This window comes from Narcine bancroftii, unplaced genomic scaffold (genome assembly GCF_036971445.1).
Source record: "Narcine bancroftii isolate sNarBan1 unplaced genomic scaffold, sNarBan1.hap1 Scaffold_168, whole genome shotgun sequence".
Classification (NCBI taxonomy): Eukaryota; Metazoa; Chordata; class Chondrichthyes; order Torpediniformes; family Narcinidae; genus Narcine; species Narcine bancroftii.
The window spans coordinates 127572-145481 of record NW_027211903.1 but is presented as its reverse complement, the minus strand read 5'-3'; the positions used below and the strand labels follow the sequence as shown (position 1 = coordinate 145481).

General features: G+C 36.7%; 1 long non-coding RNA gene across 1 annotated transcript in view; it reads right to left on the bottom strand.

Annotated features, from left to right (window-relative positions):
• LOC138750574 (uncharacterized) overlaps positions 1 to 17910 on the bottom strand; it is a 217361-nt gene that overhangs the window by 75734 nt on the left and 123717 nt on the right. The window lies entirely within an intron of this gene.

Below are 17910 nucleotides of genomic sequence, written 5' to 3'. Positions count from 1 at the left end.
AGTGTGTTCCACAGTGTAACCGTGTTATTTTGGAGAGTTCCACAGTATAATTTTGGGTACTTAAGGAATCCCATATTGTAAACTTTATGTTAGTGAGTCCCACAGTGTAAATTTGTTATGTGATTAATTTACACAGTGTGACCTTATTATGTGAGTCCCACAAATTGACCTTATCATGTGAGTCCCACAAATTGACCTTATTATGTGAGAGATTCCCACAGTGTAAACTTTTTGTGTGAGTGAGTTTGAAAGTTTGACATTGTTATGGAAGTGAATTCCACAGTGACAACCTGTCTAGTTAGTGAGCCTCAGAGTGTAACATTGGTATAGAGTGAGTTTGACAGTGTGACATTATGTGTAAGATTCCCACCGTGTAAATTTGTTATGTGTCTGAGTTTCACAGTGTTACCTTTTAATTTCCCTAAATTCGATATTGAAAATGTGATGTTAGGGAGTTCCTCAGTGTACCCTTTTTAGGTGAGTGTTTCCCACAGTGTATACTTGTTATGTCAGTCAGCTCCACATTGTAACTGTGTTATGTGAATCAGTTCCACACTGTAACATTGTCATGTGAGAGAGTTGCACAGTATAATTTTGTTCACTTAGTGAATCCCACATTGTAAACTTCATGTTAGTGTGTCCCACTGTGTAAGCTTGTTGTGTGAGTAATTTACACAGTGTGACCTTGTTTTGTGAGTGATTCCCACCGTGTAAACTTGTTCAGTAGTAAGTGAGTTTCACAGTGTAACCTTTTAATTTCGCTAAATTTGATATTGAAAATGTGATGTTAGTGAGTTCCTCAGTGTAACCTTTTTAGGTGAGTGAGTTCCACAGTGTGACCTTATTATGTTTGTCCCAATATTTAACCTTGTTGTGTGAGAGATTCCCACGGTGTAAACTTGTTATGTGTCTGAGTTTAACAGTGTAACCTTGTAATTTTGCTAAATTCGACATTGAAAATGTTATATTAATGAGTCCCTCAGTGCAACTTTTTTAGGTGAGTGAGTTCCACAGTGTAAACTTGATTTGCGCGTCATTTCCACAGTGTGACCTTATTATGTGAGTCCCAAAATTTAATCTAGCTTCCTTAGTTAAACACATATTCTAAACTATATGTGAGTGTGTCCCACAGTGTAAACTTGTTGTGTGAGCAATTTACACAGTGTGACCTTGTTTTGAGAGTGATTCCCACCATGTAAACTTGTTATGTGTCTGAGTTTCACAGTGTAACCTTGTAATTTTGCTAAATTCGATATTGAAAAAGTTATGTGAGTGAGTTCCTCAGTGCAAATTTTTAGGTGAGTGCGTTCCACAGTGTGAGTGTGTCCCTCCATTTGACCTTGTAATATGAGAGAGTTTCAAAGTGTGACGATGTTATGGAAGTTAATTCCACAGTGTCAGCCTGTCTAGTTAGTGAGCCTTAGAGTGTAACATTGGTATAGAGTGAGTTTGACAGTGTGACATTGTTATCTGTGAGATTCCCACCGTGTAAATTTGTTATTTGTCTGAGTTTCACAGCGTAATATAGTAATTTTGCTAAATTCGATATTGAAAATGTTATATTAATGAGTCCATCAGTGCAAATTTTTTAGGTGAGTGAGTTCCACAGTGTAAACTTGATTTGTGCGTCATTTACGCAGTGTGATCTTATTATGTGAGTCCCAAAATTTAACCTTGTTTTCTTAGTTAAACACATATTCTAAACTATATGTGAGTGTGTTCCACAGTGTAAACTTGTTGTCTGAGTAATTTACACAGTGAGAGCTTGTTTTCAGAGTGATTCCCACCATGTAAACTTGTTATGTGTCTGAGTTTCACAGTGTTACCTTGTAATTTTGCTAAATTTGATATTATAAAAGTTATGTTAGTGAGTTCCTCAGTGCAAATTTTTTAGGTGAGTGTGTTCCACAGTGTGAGTGTGTCCCTCCATTTGACCTTGTAATATGAGAGGGTTTCAAAGTGTGATGATATTATGGAAGTGAATTCCACAGTGTCAGCCTGTCTAGTTAGTGAGCCTCAGAGTGTAACATTGGTGTAGAGTGAATTTGACAGTGTGACATTGTTATGTGTGAGATTCCCACCGTGTAAATTTGTTATTTGTCTGAGTTTCACAGTGTAACCTTGTAATTTTGCTAAATTCGATATTGAAAATGTTATATTAATGAGTCCATCATTGCAACTTTTTTAGGTGAGTGAGTTCCACAGTGTAAACTTGATTTGTGCGTCATTGACGCAGTGTGACCTTATTATGTGAGTCGCAAAATTTAACCTTGTTTTCTTAGTTAAACACATGTTCTAAACTATATGTGAGTGTGTTCCACAGTATAAACTAGTTGTCTGAGTAATTTACAGTGAGACCTTGTTTTGAGAGTGATTCCCACCATGTAAACTTGTTATGTGTCTGAGTTTCACAGTGTAACTTTGTAATTTTGCTCCATTCGATGTTGAAAAAGTTATGTGAGTTCCTCAGTGGAACATTTTTAGGTGAGTCAGCTCCACAGTGTAACTGTGTTATGTGAGTCAGTTCCACACTGTAACATTGTCATGTGAGAGAGTTGCACAGTATAAGTTTGTTCACTTAGAGAATCCCATATTGTAAACTTCATGTTAGTGTGTCCCACAGTGTAAACTTGTTGTGTGAGTAATTTACACAGTGTGACCTTGTCTTGTAAGTGATTCCCACCATGTAAACCTGTTATGTGTCTGAGTTTCACAGTGTAACCTTGTAATTTTGCTAAATTCGATATTATAAAAGTTATGTTACTGAGTTCCTCAGTGCAAATTATTTAGGTGAGTGTGTTCCACAGTGTGAGTGTGTCCCACCATTTGACCTTGTAATATGAGAGAGTTTCAAAGTGTGACGCTGTTATGGAAGTGAATTCCACAGTGTCAGCCTGTCTAGTTACTGAGCCTCAGAGTGTAACATTGGTATAGAGTGAGTTTAACAGTGTGACATTGTTATGTGTGAGATTCCCACCGTGTAAATTTGTTATGTGTCTGAGTTTCACAGTGTTACCTTTTAATTTCGCTAAATTCGATATTGAAAATGTGATGTTAGAGAGTTCCTCAGTGTACCCTTTTTAGGTGAGTGAGTCCCACAGTGTATACTTGTTATGTCAGTCAGCTCCACAGTGTAACTGTGTTATGTGAATCAGTTCCACACTGTAACATTGTCATGTGAGAGAGTTGCACAGTATAATTTTGTTCACTTAGTGAATCCCACATTGTAAACTTCATGTTAGTGTGTCCCACAGTGTAAACTTGTTGTGTGAGTAATTTACACAGTGTGACCTTGTTTTGTGAGTGATTCCCACCGTGTAAACTTGTTCTGTAGTAAGTGAGTTTCACAGTGTAACCTTTTAATTTCGCTAAATTTGATATTGAAAATGTGATGTTAGTGAGTTCCTCAGTGTAACCTTTTTAGGTGAGTGAGTTCCACAGTGTGACCTTATTATGTGAGTCCCAAAATTTAACCTTGTTGTGTGAGAGATTCCCACCATGTATACTTGTTATTTGTCTGAGTTTCACAGTGTAACCTTGTAATTTTGCTAAATTCGACATTGAAAATGTTATATTAATGAGTCCCTCAGTGCAACTTTTTTAGGTGAGTGAGTTCCACAGTGTAAACTTGATTTGTGCGTCATTTACGCAGTGTGATCTTATTATGTGAGTCCCAAAATTTAACCTTATTGCCTTAGTTAAACACATATTCTAAACTATATGTGAGTGTGTCCCACAGTGTAAACTTGTGTGAGTAATTTACACAGTGTGACCTTGTTTTGAGAGTGATTCCCACAATGTAAACTTGTTATGTGTCTGAGTTTCACAGTGTAACCTTGTAATTTTGGTTCATTCGATGTTGAAAAAGTTATGTGAGTTTCTCAGGGCAACCTTTTTAGGTGAGTGAGTTCCACAGTGTAAACTTGTTATGTCAGTCAGCTCCACAGTGTAACTGTGTTATGTGAGTCAGTTCCACACTGTAACATTGTCATGTGAGAGAGTTGCACAGTATAAGTTTGTTCACTTAGTGAATCCCATATTGTAAACTTCATGTTAGTGAGTCCCACAGTGTAAACTTGTTCTGTGTGTCATTCACACAGTGTCACCTTATTATGTGAGTCTCAAAATTTGAACTTGCTTACTTAGTGAAACTCATATTCTAAACTATATGTTAGTGTGTCCCACAGTGTAAACTTGTTGTGTGAGTAAATTACACAGTGTGACCTTGTTTTGAGAGTGATTCCCACCATGTAAACTTGTTATGTGCCTGAATTTCACAGTTTCACCTTGTAATTTTGCTAAATTTGATATTGAAAAAGTGATGTAAGTGAATTCCTTAGTGCAACATTTTTAGGTGGGTGTGTTCCACAGTGAGAGTGAGTCCCACCATTTGACTTTGTAATATGAGAGAGTTTTAAAGTGTGACGTTGTAATGGAAGTGAATTCCACAGTGTCAACCTGTCTAGTTAGTGAGCCTACGAGTGTAACATTGGTATAGAGTGAGTTTGACTGTGTGACATTGTAATGTGTGTGTTTCCCATCGTTTCACCTTGTTCTGTAGTAAGTGAATTTCACAGTGTTATATTTTAATTTCGCTAAATTCGATATTGAAAATGTGATGTTAGAGAGTTCCTCAGTGTACCCTTTTTAGGTGAGTGAGTTCCACAGTGTATACTTGTTATGTCAGTCAGCTCCACAGTGTAACTGTGTTATGTGAGTCAGTTCCACACTGTAACATTGTCATGTGAGAGAGTTGCACAGTATAAGTTTGTTCACTTAGTGAATCCCATATTGTAAACTTCATGTTAGTGTGTCCCACAGTGTAAACTTGTTGTGTGAGTAATTTACACAGTGTGACCTTGTTTTGTGAGTGATTCCCACCATGTAAACTTGTTATGTGTCTGAATTTCACAGTGTAACCTTGTAATTTTGCTAAATTCGATATTGAAAAAGTTATGTTAGTGAGTTCCTCAGTGCAACCTTTTTAGGTGAGTGAATTCCACAGTGTAAACGTCATGTGAGAGAGTTGCACATAATAATTTTGTTCACTTATGAATCCCATATTGTAAACTTCATGTTAGTGAGTCGCACAGTGTAAACTTGTTCTGCGTGTCATTTACACAGTGTCACCTTATTATGTGAGTCTCAAAATTTGACCTTGCTTACTTAGTGAAACCCATATTCTAAACTATATGTTAGTGTGTCCCACAGTGTAAACTTGTGTGAGTAAATTACACAGTGTGACCTTGTTTTGTGAGTGATACCCACCATGTAAACCTGTTATGTGTCTGAGTTTCACAGTATAACCTTGTAATTTTGCTAAATTCGATATTGAAAATGTTATATTAATGAGTCCCTCAGTGCAACTTTTTTAGGTGAGTGAGTTCCACACTGTAAGCTTGATTTGTGCGTCATTTACACAGTGTGACCTTATTATGTGAGTCCCAAAATTTAACCATGCTTCCTTAGTTAAACACATATTCTAATCTATATGTGAGTGTGTCCCACAGAGTAAACTTGTTGTGTGAGTAATTTACGCAGTGTGACCTTGTTTTGTAAGTGATTCCCACCATGTAAACTTGTTATGTGTCTGAGCTTCACAGTGTAACCTTATAATTTTGCTAAATTCGATATTATAAAAGTTATGTTAGTGTGTTCCTCAGTGCAAATTTTTTAGGTGAGTGTGTTCCACAGTGTGAGTATGTCCCACCATTTGACCTTGTAATATGAGAGAGTTTCAAAGTGTGATGATGTTATGGAAGTGAATTCCACAGTGTCAGCCTGTCTAGTGAGTGAGCCTCAGAGTGTAACATTGGTCTAGAGTGAGTTTGACTGTGTGACATTGTAATGTGTGAGATTCCCACCGTGTAAACGTGTTCTGTAGTAAGTGAGTTTCACACTGTTACCTTTTAATTTCGCTAAATTCGATATTGAAAATGTGATGTTCCTCCGTGTAATCTTTTTAGGTGAGTGAGTCCCACAGTGTGACCTTATTATGTGAGTACCAAAATTTGACCCTGTTGTGTGAGAGATTCCCACCGTGTAAACTTGTTATGTGTCTGAGTTTAACAGTGTAACCTTGTAATTTTTCTAAATTCGATATTGAAAATGTTATGTTAGTCAGTTCCTCAGTGTAACCTTTTTCGGTGAGTGAGTTCCACAGTATAACCTTGTTATGTGAGTCAGTTCGACAGTGTAAACTTGTCAAGTGAGAGAGTTGCACAGTATAATTTTGGGTACTTAGGGAATCCCATATTGTAAACTTTATGTTAGTGAATCCCACAGTGGAAATTTGTTATGCGAGTAATTTACACAGACTGACCTTATTATGTGCGTCCCACAAATTCACCTTATTATGTGAGAGATTCCCACAGTGTAAACTTGTTTTGTTAGTGAGTTTGAAAGTGTGACATTGTTATCGAAGTGATTTCCATCGTGTCAACATTTCTACTTAGTGAGTATCAGGGTGTAACATTGGTATGGAGTGTGTTCGACATTGTGACATTGTTATGTGTGAGATTCCCACCGTGTAAACTTGTTATGTGGGTGAGTTTCACAGTGTTACCTTGTAATTTTGCTAAATTCGATATTGAAAGAGTTATGTTAGTGAGTTCCTCAGTGCAACTTTTTTAGGTGAGCGAGTTCCACAGTATAAACTTGATTTGTGCGTCATTTACACAGTGTGACCTTATTATGTGATTCTCAAAATTTGACCCTGTTTCTTTAGTGAAACCCATATTCTAAACTATATGTTAGTGTGTCCCACAGCGTAAACTTGTTGAGTGAGTAATTTACACAGTGTGACCTTGTTATGTGAGTGATTTCCTCCATGAAAAGTTGTTATGTGTCAGAGTTTCACAGTGTAACCTTGTAATTTTGCTAAATTTGATATTGAATATGTTATGTTAGTGAGTTCCTCAATGAAACATGTTTAGGTGAGTGTGTTCCACAGTGTAACCGTGTTATTTTGGAGAGTTCCACAGTATAATTTTGGGTACTTAAGGAATCCCATATTGTAAACTTTATGTTAGTGAGTCCCACAGTGTAAATTTGTTATGTGATTAATTTACACAGTGTGACCTTATTATGTGAGTCCCACAAATTGACCTTATCATGTGAGTCCCACAAATTGACCTTATTATGTGAGAGATTCCCACAGTGTAAACTTTTTGTGTGAGTGAGTTTGAAAGTTTGACATTGTTATGGAAGTGAATTCCACAGTGACAACCTGTCTAGTTAGTGAGCCTCAGAGTGTAACATTGGTATAGAGTGAGTTTGACAGTGTGACATTATGTGTAAGATTCCCACCGTGTAAATTTGTTATGTGTCTGAGTTTCACAGTGTTACCTTTTAATTTCCCTAAATTCGATATTGAAAATGTGATGTTAGGGAGTTCCTCAGTGTACCCTTTTTAGGTGAGTGTTTCCCACAGTGTATACTTGTTATGTCAGTCAGCTCCACATTGTAACTGTGTTATGTGAATCAGTTCCACACTGTAACATTGTCATGTGAGAGAGTTGCACAGTATAATTTTGTTCACTTAGTGAATCCCACATTGTAAACTTCATGTTAGTGTGTCCCACTGTGTAAGCTTGTTGTGTGAGTAATTTACACAGTGTGACCTTGTTTTGTGAGTGATTCCCACCGTGTAAACTTGTTCAGTAGTAAGTGAGTTTCACAGTGTAACCTTTTAATTTCGCTAAATTTGATATTGAAAATGTGATGTTAGTGAGTTCCTCAGTGTAACCTTTTTAGGTGAGTGAGTTCCACAGTGTGACCTTATTATGTTTGTCCCAATATTTAACCTTGTTGTGTGAGAGATTCCCACGGTGTAAACTTGTTATGTGTCTGAGTTTAACAGTGTAACCTTGTAATTTTGCTAAATTCGACATTGAAAATGTTATATTAATGAGTCCCTCAGTGCAACTTTTTTAGGTGAGTGAGTTCCACAGTGTAAACTTGATTTGCGCGTCATTTCCACAGTGTGACCTTATTATGTGAGTCCCAAAATTTAATCTAGCTTCCTTAGTTAAACACATATTCTAAACTATATGTGAGTGTGTCCCACAGTGTAAACTTGTTGTGTGAGCAATTTACACAGTGTGACCTTGTTTTGAGAGTGATTCCCACCATGTAAACTTGTTATGTGTCTGAGTTTCACAGTGTAACCTTGTAATTTTGCTAAATTCGATATTGAAAAAGTTATGTTAGTGAGTTCCTCAGTGCAAATTTTTAGGTGAGTGCGTTCCACAGTGTGAGTGTGTCCCTCCATTTGACCTTGTAATATGAGAGAGTTTCAAAGTGTGACGATGTTATGGAAGTTAATTCCACAGTGTCAGCCTGTCTAGTTAGTGAGCCTTAGAGTGTAACATTGGTATAGAGTGAGTTTGACAGTGTGACATTGTTATCTGTGAGATTCCCACCGTGTAAATTTGTTATTTGTCTGAGTTTCACAGCGTAATATAGTAATTTTGCTAAATTCGATATTGAAAATGTTATATTAATGAGTCCATCAGTGCAAATTTTTTAGGTGAGTGAGTTCCACAGTGTAAACTTGATTTGTGCGTCATTTACGCAGTGTGATCTTATTATGTGAGTCCCAAAATTTAACCTTGTTTTCTTAGTTAAACACATATTCTAAACTATATGTGAGTGTGTTCCACAGTGTAAACTTGTTGTCTGAGTAATTTACACAGTGAGAGCTTGTTTTCAGAGTGATTCCCACCATGTAAACTTGTTATGTGTCTGAGTTTCACAGTGTTACCTTGTAATTTTGCTAAATTTGATATTATAAAAGTTATGTTAGTGAGTTCCTCAGTGCAAATTTTTTAGGTGAGTGTGTTCCACAGTGTGAGTGTGTCCCTCCATTTGACCTTGTAATATGAGAGGGTTTCAAAGTGTGATGATATTATGGAAGTGAATTCCACAGTGTCAGCCTGTCTAGTTAGTGAGCCTCAGAGTGTAACATTGGTGTAGAGTGAATTTGACAGTGTGACATTGTTATGTGTGAGATTCCCACCGTGTAAATTTGTTATTTGTCTGAGTTTCACAGTGTAACCTTGTAATTTTGCTAAATTCGATATTGAAAATGTTATATTAATGAGTCCATCATTGCAACTTTTTTAGGTGAGTGAGTTCCACAGTGTAAACTTGATTTGTGCGTCATTGACGCAGTGTGACCTTATTATGTGAGTCGCAAAATTTAACCTTGTTTTCTTAGTTAAACACATGTTCTAAACTATATGTGAGTGTGTTCCACAGTATAAACTAGTTGTCTGAGTAATTTACACAGTGAGACCTTGTTTTGAGAGTGATTCCCACCATGTAAACTTGTTATGTGTCTGAGTTTCACAGTGTAACTTTGTAATTTTGCTCCATTCGATGTTGAAAAAGTTATGTGAGTTCCTCAGTGGAACATTTTTAGGTGAGTCAGCTCCACAGTGTAACTGTGTTATGTGAGTCAGTTCCACACTGTAACATTGTCATGTGAGAGAGTTGCACAGTATAAGTTTGTTCACTTAGAGAATCCCATATTGTAAACTTCATGTTAGTGTGTCCCACAGTGTAAACTTGTTGTGTGAGTAATTTACACAGTGTGACCTTGTCTTGTAAGTGATTCCCACCATGTAAACCTGTTATGTGTCTGAGTTTCACAGTGTAACCTTGTAATTTTGCTAAATTCGATATTATAAAAGTTATGTTACTGAGTTCCTCAGTGCAAATTATTTAGGTGAGTGTGTTCCACAGTGTGAGTGTGTCCCACCATTTGACCTTGTAATATGAGAGAGTTTCAAAGTGTGACGCTGTTATGGAAGTGAATTCCACAGTGTCAGCCTGTCTAGTTACTGAGCCTCAGAGTGTAACATTGGTATAGAGTGAGTTTAACAGTGTGACATTGTTATGTGTGAGATTCCCACCGTGTAAATTTGTTATGTGTCTGAGTTTCACAGTGTTACCTTTTAATTTCGCTAAATTCGATATTGAAAATGTGATGTTAGAGAGTTCCTCAGTGTACCCTTTTTAGGTGAGTGAGTCCCACAGTGTATACTTGTTATGTCAGTCAGCTCCACAGTGTAACTGTGTTATGTGAATCAGTTCCACACTGTAACATTGTCATGTGAGAGAGTTGCACAGTATAATTTTGTTCACTTAGTGAATCCCACATTGTAAACTTCATGTTAGTGTGTCCCACAGTGTAAACTTGTTGTGTGAGTAATTTACACAGTGTGACCTTGTTTTGTGAGTGATTCCCACCATGTAAACTTGTTCTGTAGTCAGTGAGTTTCACAGTGTAACCTTTTAATTTCGCTAAATTTGATATTGAAAATGTGATGTTAGTGAGTTCCTCAGTGTAACCTTTTTAGGTGAGTGAGTTCCACAGTGTGACCTTATTATGTGAGTCCCAAAATTTAACCTTGTTGTGTGAGAGATTCCCACCATGTATACTTGTTATTTGTCTGAGTTTCACAGTGTAACCTTGTAATTTTGCTAAATTCGATATTGAAAATGTTATATTAATGAGTCCCTCAGTGCAACTTTTTTAGGTGAGTGAGTTCCACAGTGTAAACTTGATTTGTGCGTCATTTACGCAGTGTGATCTTATTATGTGAGTCCCAAAATTTAACCTTATTGCCTTAGTTAAACACATATTCTAAACTATATGTGAGTGTGTCCCACAGTGTAAACTTGTGTGAGTAATTTACACAGTGTGACCTTGTTTTGAGAGTGATTCCCACAATGTAAACTTGTTATGTGTCTGAGTTTCACAGTGTAACCTTGTAATTTTGGTTCATTCGATGTTGAAAAAGTTATGTGAGTTTCTCAGGGCAACCTTTTTAGGTGAGTGAGTTCCACAGTGTAAACTTGTTATGTCAGTCAGCTCCACAGTGTAACTGTGTTATGTGAGTCAGTTCCACACTGTAACATTGTCATGTGAGAGAGTTGCACAGTATAAGTTTGTTCACTTAGTGAATCCCATATTGTAAACTTCATGTTAGTGAGTCCCACAGTGTAAACTTGTTCTGTGTGTCATTCACACAGTGTCACCTTATTATGTGAGTCTCAAAATTTGAACTTGCTTACTTAGTGAAACTCATATTCTAAACTATATGTTAGTGTGTCCCACAGTGTAAACTTGTTGTGTGAGTAAATTACACAGTGTGACCTTGTTTTGAGAGTGATTCCCACCATGTAAACTTGTTATGTGCCTGAATTTCACAGTTTCACCTTGTAATTTTGCTAAATTTGATATTGAAAAAGTGATGTAAGTGAATTCCTTAGTGCAACATTTTTAGGTGGGTGTGTTCCACAGTGAGAGTGAGTCCCACCATTTGACTTTGTAATATGAGAGAGTTTTAAAGTGTGACGTTGTAATGGAAGTGAATTCCACAGTGTCAACCTGTCTAGTTAGTGAGCCTACGAGTGTAACATTGGTATAGAGTGAGTTTGACTGTGTGACATTGTAATGTGTGTGTTTCCCATCGTTTCACCTTGTTCTGTAGTAAGTGAATTTCACAGTGTTATATTTTAATTTCGCTAAATTCGATATTGAAAATGTGATGTTAGAGAGTTCCTCAGTGTACCCTTTTTAGGTGAGTGAGTTCCACAGTGTATACTTGTTATGTCAGTCAGCTCCACAGTGTAACTGTGTTATGTGAGTCAGTTCCACACTGTAACATTGTCATGTGAGAGAGTTGCACAGTATAAGTTTGTTCACTTAGTGAATCCCATATTGTAAACTTCATGTTAGTGTGTCCCACAGTGTAAACTTGTTGTGTGAGTAATTTACACAGTGTGACCTTGTTTTGTGAGTGATTCCCACCATGTAAACTTGTTATGTGTCTGAATTTCACAGTGTAACCTTGTAATTTTGCTAAATTCGATATTGAAAAAGTTATGGAAGTGAGTTCCTCAGTGCAACATTTTTAGGTGGGTGTGTTCCACAGTGAGAGTGAGTCCCACCATTTGACCTTGTAATATGAGAGAGTTTTAAAGTGTGACGTTGTTATGGAAGTCACTTCCACAGTGTCAACCTGTCTAGTTAGTGAGCCTCAGAGTGTAACATTGGTATAGAGTGAGTTTGACTGTGTGACATTGTAATGTGTGTGTTTCCCACCGTATAAACTTGTTCTGTAGTAAGTGAGTTTCACAGTGTAACCTTGTAATTTTCCTAAATTCGATATTGAAAAAGTTATGTTAGTGAGTTCCTCAGTGCAACTTTTTTAGATGAGTGAATTCCACAGTGTAAACTTGTTATGTGAGTCTGTTCCACAGTGTAAACTTGTCATGTGAGAGATTTGCACAGTATAATTTTGTTCACTTAGTTAATCCCATATTGTAAACTTCATGTTAGTGAGTCCCACAGTGTAAACTTGTTCAGTGTGTCATTTACACAGTGTCACCTTATTATGTGAGTCTCAAAATTTGACCTTGCTTACTTAGTGGAATCCATATTCTAAACTATATGTTAGTGTGTCCCACAGTGTAAACTTGTTGTGTGAGTAATTTACACAGTCTGACCTTGTTTTGTGAGTGATTCCCACCATGTAAACTTCTTATGTGTCTGAGTTTCACAGTGTAACCTTGTAATTTTGATAAATTCGATATTATAAAAGTTATGTTAGTGAGTTCCTCAGTGCAACTTTTTTAGGTGTGTGAGTTCCACAGTGTAAACTTGATTTGTGCGTCATTTACACAGTGTGACCTTATTATGTGAGTCCCAAAATTTAATCTTGCTTCCTTAGTTAAACACATATTCTAAACTATATGTGAGTGTGTCCCACAGTGTAAACTTGTTGTGTGAGTAATTTACACAGTGTGACCTTGGTTTGTGAGTGATTCCCACCATGTAAACTGTGTTTCACAGTGTAACCTTGTAATTTTGCTAAATTCGATATTATAAAAGTTATGTTAGTGAGTTCCTCAGTGCAAATTTTTTAGGTGAGTGAGTTCCACAATGTGAGTGTGTCCCACCATTTGACCTTGTAATATGAGAGAGTTTCAAAGTGTGACGATGTTATGGAAGTGAATTCCACAGTGTCAGCCTGTCTAGTTAGTGAGACTCAGAGTGTAACATTGGTATAGAGTGAGTTTGACCGTGTGACATTGTTATGTGTGAGATTCCCACCGTGTAAATTTGTTATGTGAGTTTCACAGTGTTACCTTTTAATTTCCCTAAATTCGATATTTAAAACGTGATGTTAGAGAGTTCCTCAATGTACACTTTTTAGGTGAGTGAGTCCCACAGTGTATACTTGTTATGTCAGTCAGCTCCACAGTGTAACTGTGTTATGTGAATCAGTTCCACACTGTAACATTGTCATGTGAGAGAGTTGCACAGTATAATTTTGTTCACTTAGTGAATCCCACATTGTAAACTTCATGTTAGTGTGTCCCACAGTGTAAACTTGTTGTGTGAGTAATTTACACAGTGTGACCTTGGTTTGTGAGTGATTCCCACCATGTAAACTTGTTATGTGTCTGAATTTCACAGTGTAAACTTGAAATTTTGCTAAATTCGATATTGAAAAAGTTATGCAAGTGAGTTCCTCAGTGCAACATTTTTAGGTGAGTGTGTTCCACAGTGAGAGTGAGTCCCACCATTTGACCTTGTAATATGAGAGAGTTTTAAAGTGAGACATTGTTATGGAAGTGAATTCCACAGTGTCAACCTGTCTAGTTAGTGAGCCTCAGAGTGTAACATTGGTATAGAGTGAGTTTGACTGTGTGACATTGTTATGTGTGAGATTCCCACCGTGTAAACTTTTTCTTTAGTAAGTGAGTTTCACAGTGTTACCTTTTAATTTCGCTTAATTCGATATTGAAAATGTGATGTTAGTGAGTTCCTCAGTGTAACCTAGTTGTGTGAGAGATTCCCACCGTGTAAACTTGTTATGTGTCTGAGTTTAACAGTGTAACCTTGTAATTTTTCTAAATTCGATATTGAAAATGTTATGTTAGTCAGTTCCTCAGTGTAACCTTTTTCGGTGAGTGAGTTCCACAGTATAACCTTGTTATGTGAGTGAATTCCACAGTGTAAACGTGTTATGTGAGTCAGTTCCACAGTGTAAACTTGTCAATGGAGAGAGTTGCACAGTTTAATTTTGTTTACTTAGTGAAACCCATATTCTAAAGAATATGTTAGTGTGTCCCACAGTGTAAGCTTGTAGTGTGAGTAATTTACACAGTGTAACCTTGTCATGTGAGTGATTTCCACCATGTAAACTTGTCATGTGTCTGAGTTTTACAGTGTAACCTTGTAATTTTGCTAAATTCGATATTGAAAATGTTATATTAATGAGTCCCTCAGTGCAACTTTTTTAGGTGAGTGAGTTCCACAGTGTAAACTTGATTTGTGCGTCATTTACACAGTGTGACCTTATTATGTGAGTCCCAAAATTTAACCTTGCTTCCTTAGTTAAACACATATTCTAAACTATATGTGAGTGTGTCCCACAGAGTAAAGTTGTTGTGTGAGTAATTTACACAGTGTGACCTTGTTTTGAGAGTGATTCCCACCATGTAAACTTGTTATGTGTCTGAGTTTCACAGTGTAACCTTATAATTTTGCTAAATTCGATATTATAAAAGTTATGTTAGTGTGTTCCTCAGTGCAAATTTTTTAGGTGAGTGTGTTCCACAGTGTGTATATGTCTCACCATTTGACCTAGTAATATGAGAGAGTTTCAAAGTGTGACGATGTTATGGAACTGAATTCCACAGTGTCAGCCTGTCTAGTTAGTGAGCCTCAGAATGTAACATTGGTATAGAGTGAGTTTGACTGTGTGACATTGTAATGTGTGAGATTCCCACCGTGTAAACGTGTTCTGTAGTAAGTGAGTTTCACAGTGTTACCTTTTAATTTCGCTAAATTCGATATTGAAAATGTGATGTTCCTCAGTGTAATCTTTTTAGGTGAGTGAGTCCCACGGTGTGACCTTATTATGTGAGTACCAAAATTTGAGCCTGTTGTGTGAGAGATTCCCACCGTGTAAACTTGTTATGTGTCTGAGTTTAACAGTGTAACCTTGTAATTTTTCTAAATTCGATATTGAAAAAGTTATGTTAGTGAGTTCCTCAGTGCAACTTTTTTAGATGAGTGAATTCCACAGTGTAAACTTGTTATGTGAGTCTGTTCCACAGTGTAAACTTGTCATGTGAGAGATTTGCACAGTATAATTTTGTTCACTTAGTTAATCCCATATTGTAAACTTCATGTTAGTGAGTCCCACAGTGTAAACTTGTTCAGTGTGTCATTTACACAGTGTCACCTTATTATGTGAGTCTCAAAATTTGACCTTGCTTACTTAGTGTAATCCATATTCTAAACTATATGTTAGTGTGTTCCACAGTGTAAACTTGTTATGTATCTGAGTTTCACAGTGTAACCTTGTAATTTTGATAAATTCGATATTATAAAAGTTATGTTAGTGAGTTCCTCAGTGCAACTTTTTTAGGTGTGTGAGTTCCACAGTGTAAACTTGATTTGTGCGTCATTTACACAGTGTGACCTTATTATGTGAGTCCCAAAATTTAATCTTGCTTCCTTAGTTAGACACATATTCTAAACTATATGTGAGTGTGTCCCACAGTGTAAACTTGTTGTGTGAGTAATTTACACAGTGTGACCTTGGTTTGTGAGTGATTCCCACCATGTAAACTGTGTTTCACAGTGTAACCTTGTAATTTTGCTAAATTCGATATTATAAAAGTTATGTTAGTGAGTTCCTCAGTGCAAATTTTTTAGGTGAGTGAGTTCCACAATGTGAGTGTGTCCCACCATTTGACCTTGTAATATGAGAGAGTTTCAAAGTGTGACGATGTTATGGAAGTGAATTCCACAGTGTCAGCCTGTCTAGTTAGTGAGACTCAGAGTGTAACATTGGTATAGAGTGAGTTTGACCGTGTGACATTGTTATGTGTGAGATTCCCACCGTGTAAATTTGTTATGTGAGTTTCACAGTGTTACCTTTTAATTTCCCTAAATTCGATATTTAAAACGTGATGTTAGAGAGTTCCTCAATGTACACTTTTTAGGTGAGTGAGTCCCACAGTGTATACTTGTTATGTCAGTCAGCTCCACAGTGTAACTGTGTTATGTGAATCAGTTCCACACTGTAACATTGTCATGTGAGAGAGTTGCACAGTATAATTTTGTTCACTTAGTGAATCCCACATTGTAAACTTCATGTTAGTGTGTCCCACAGTGTAAACTTGTTGTGTGAGTAATTTACACAGTGTGACCTTGGTTTGTGAGTGATTCCCACCATGTAAACTTGTTATGTGTCTGAATTTCACAGTGTAAACTTGAAATTTTGCTAAATTCGATATTGAAAAAGTTATGCAAGTGAGTTCCTCAGTGCAACATTTTTAGGTGAGTGTGTTCCACAGTGAGAGTGAGTCCCACCATTTGACCTTGTAATATGAGAGAGTTTTAAAGTGAGACGTTGTTATGGAAGTGAATTCCACAGTGTCAACCTGTCTAGTTAGTGAGCCTCAGAGTGTAACATTGGTATAGAGTGAGTTTGACTGTGTGACATTGTTATGTGTGAGATTCCCACCGTGTAAACTTTTTCTTTAGTAAGTGAGTTTCACAGTGTTACCTTTTAATTTCGCTAAATTCGATATTGAAAATGTGATGTTAGTGAGTTCCTCAGTGTAACCTTGTTGTGTGAGAGATTCCCACCGTGTAAACTTGTTATGTGTCTGAGTTTAACAGTGTAACCTTGTAATTTTTCTAAATTCGATATTGAAAATGTTATGTTAGTCAGTTCCTCAGTGTAACCTTTTTCGGTGAGTGAGTTCCACAGTATAACCTTGTTATGTGAGTGAATTCCACAGTGCAAACGTGTTATGTGAGTCAGTTCCACAGTGTAAACTTGTCAATGGAGAGAGTTGCACAGTTTAATTTTGTTTACTTAGTGAAACCCATATTCTAAAGAATATGTTAGTGTGTCCCACAGTGTAAGCTTGTAGTGTGAGTAATTTACACAGTGTAACCTTGTCATGTGAGTGATTTCCACCATGTAAACTTGTCATGTGTCTGAGTTTTACAGTGTAATCTTGTAATTTTGCTAAATTCGATATTGAAAATGTTATATTAATGAGTCCCTCAGTGCAACTTTTTTAGGTGAGTGAGTTCCACAGTGTAAACTTGATTTGTGCGTCATTTACACAGTGTGACCTTATTATGTGAGTCCCAAAATTTAACCTTGCTTCCTTAGTTAAACACATATTCTAAACTATATGTGAGTGTGTCCCACAGAGTAAAGTTGTTGTGTGAGTAATTTACACAGTGTGACCTTGTTTTGAGAGTGATTCCCACCATGTAAACTTGTTATGTGTCTGAGTTTCACAGTGTAACCTTATAATTTTGCTAAATTCGATATTATAAAAGTTATGTTAGTGTGTTCCTCAGTGCAAATTTTTTAGGTGAGTGTGTTCCACAGTGTGTATATGTCTCACCATTTGACCTAGTAATATGAGAGAGTTTCAAAGTGTGACGATGTTATGGAACTGAATTCCACAGTGTCAGCCTGTCTAGTTAGTGAGCCTCAGAATGTAACATTGGTATAGAGTGAGTTTGACTGTGTGACATTGTAATGTGTGAGATTCCCACCGTGTAAACGTGTTCTGTAGTAAGTGAGTTTCACAGTGTTACCTTTTAATTTCGCTAAATTCGATATTGAAAATGTGATGTTCCTCAGTGTAATCTTTTTAGGTGAGTGAGTCCCACAGTGTGACCTTATTATGTGAGTACCAAAATTTGAGCCTGTTGTGTGAGAGATTCCCACCGTGTAAACTTGTTATGTGTCTGAGTTTAACAGTGTAACCTTGTAATTTTTCTAAATTCGATATTGAAAATGTTATGTTAGTCAGTTCCTCAGTGTAACCTTTTTCGGTGAGTGAGTT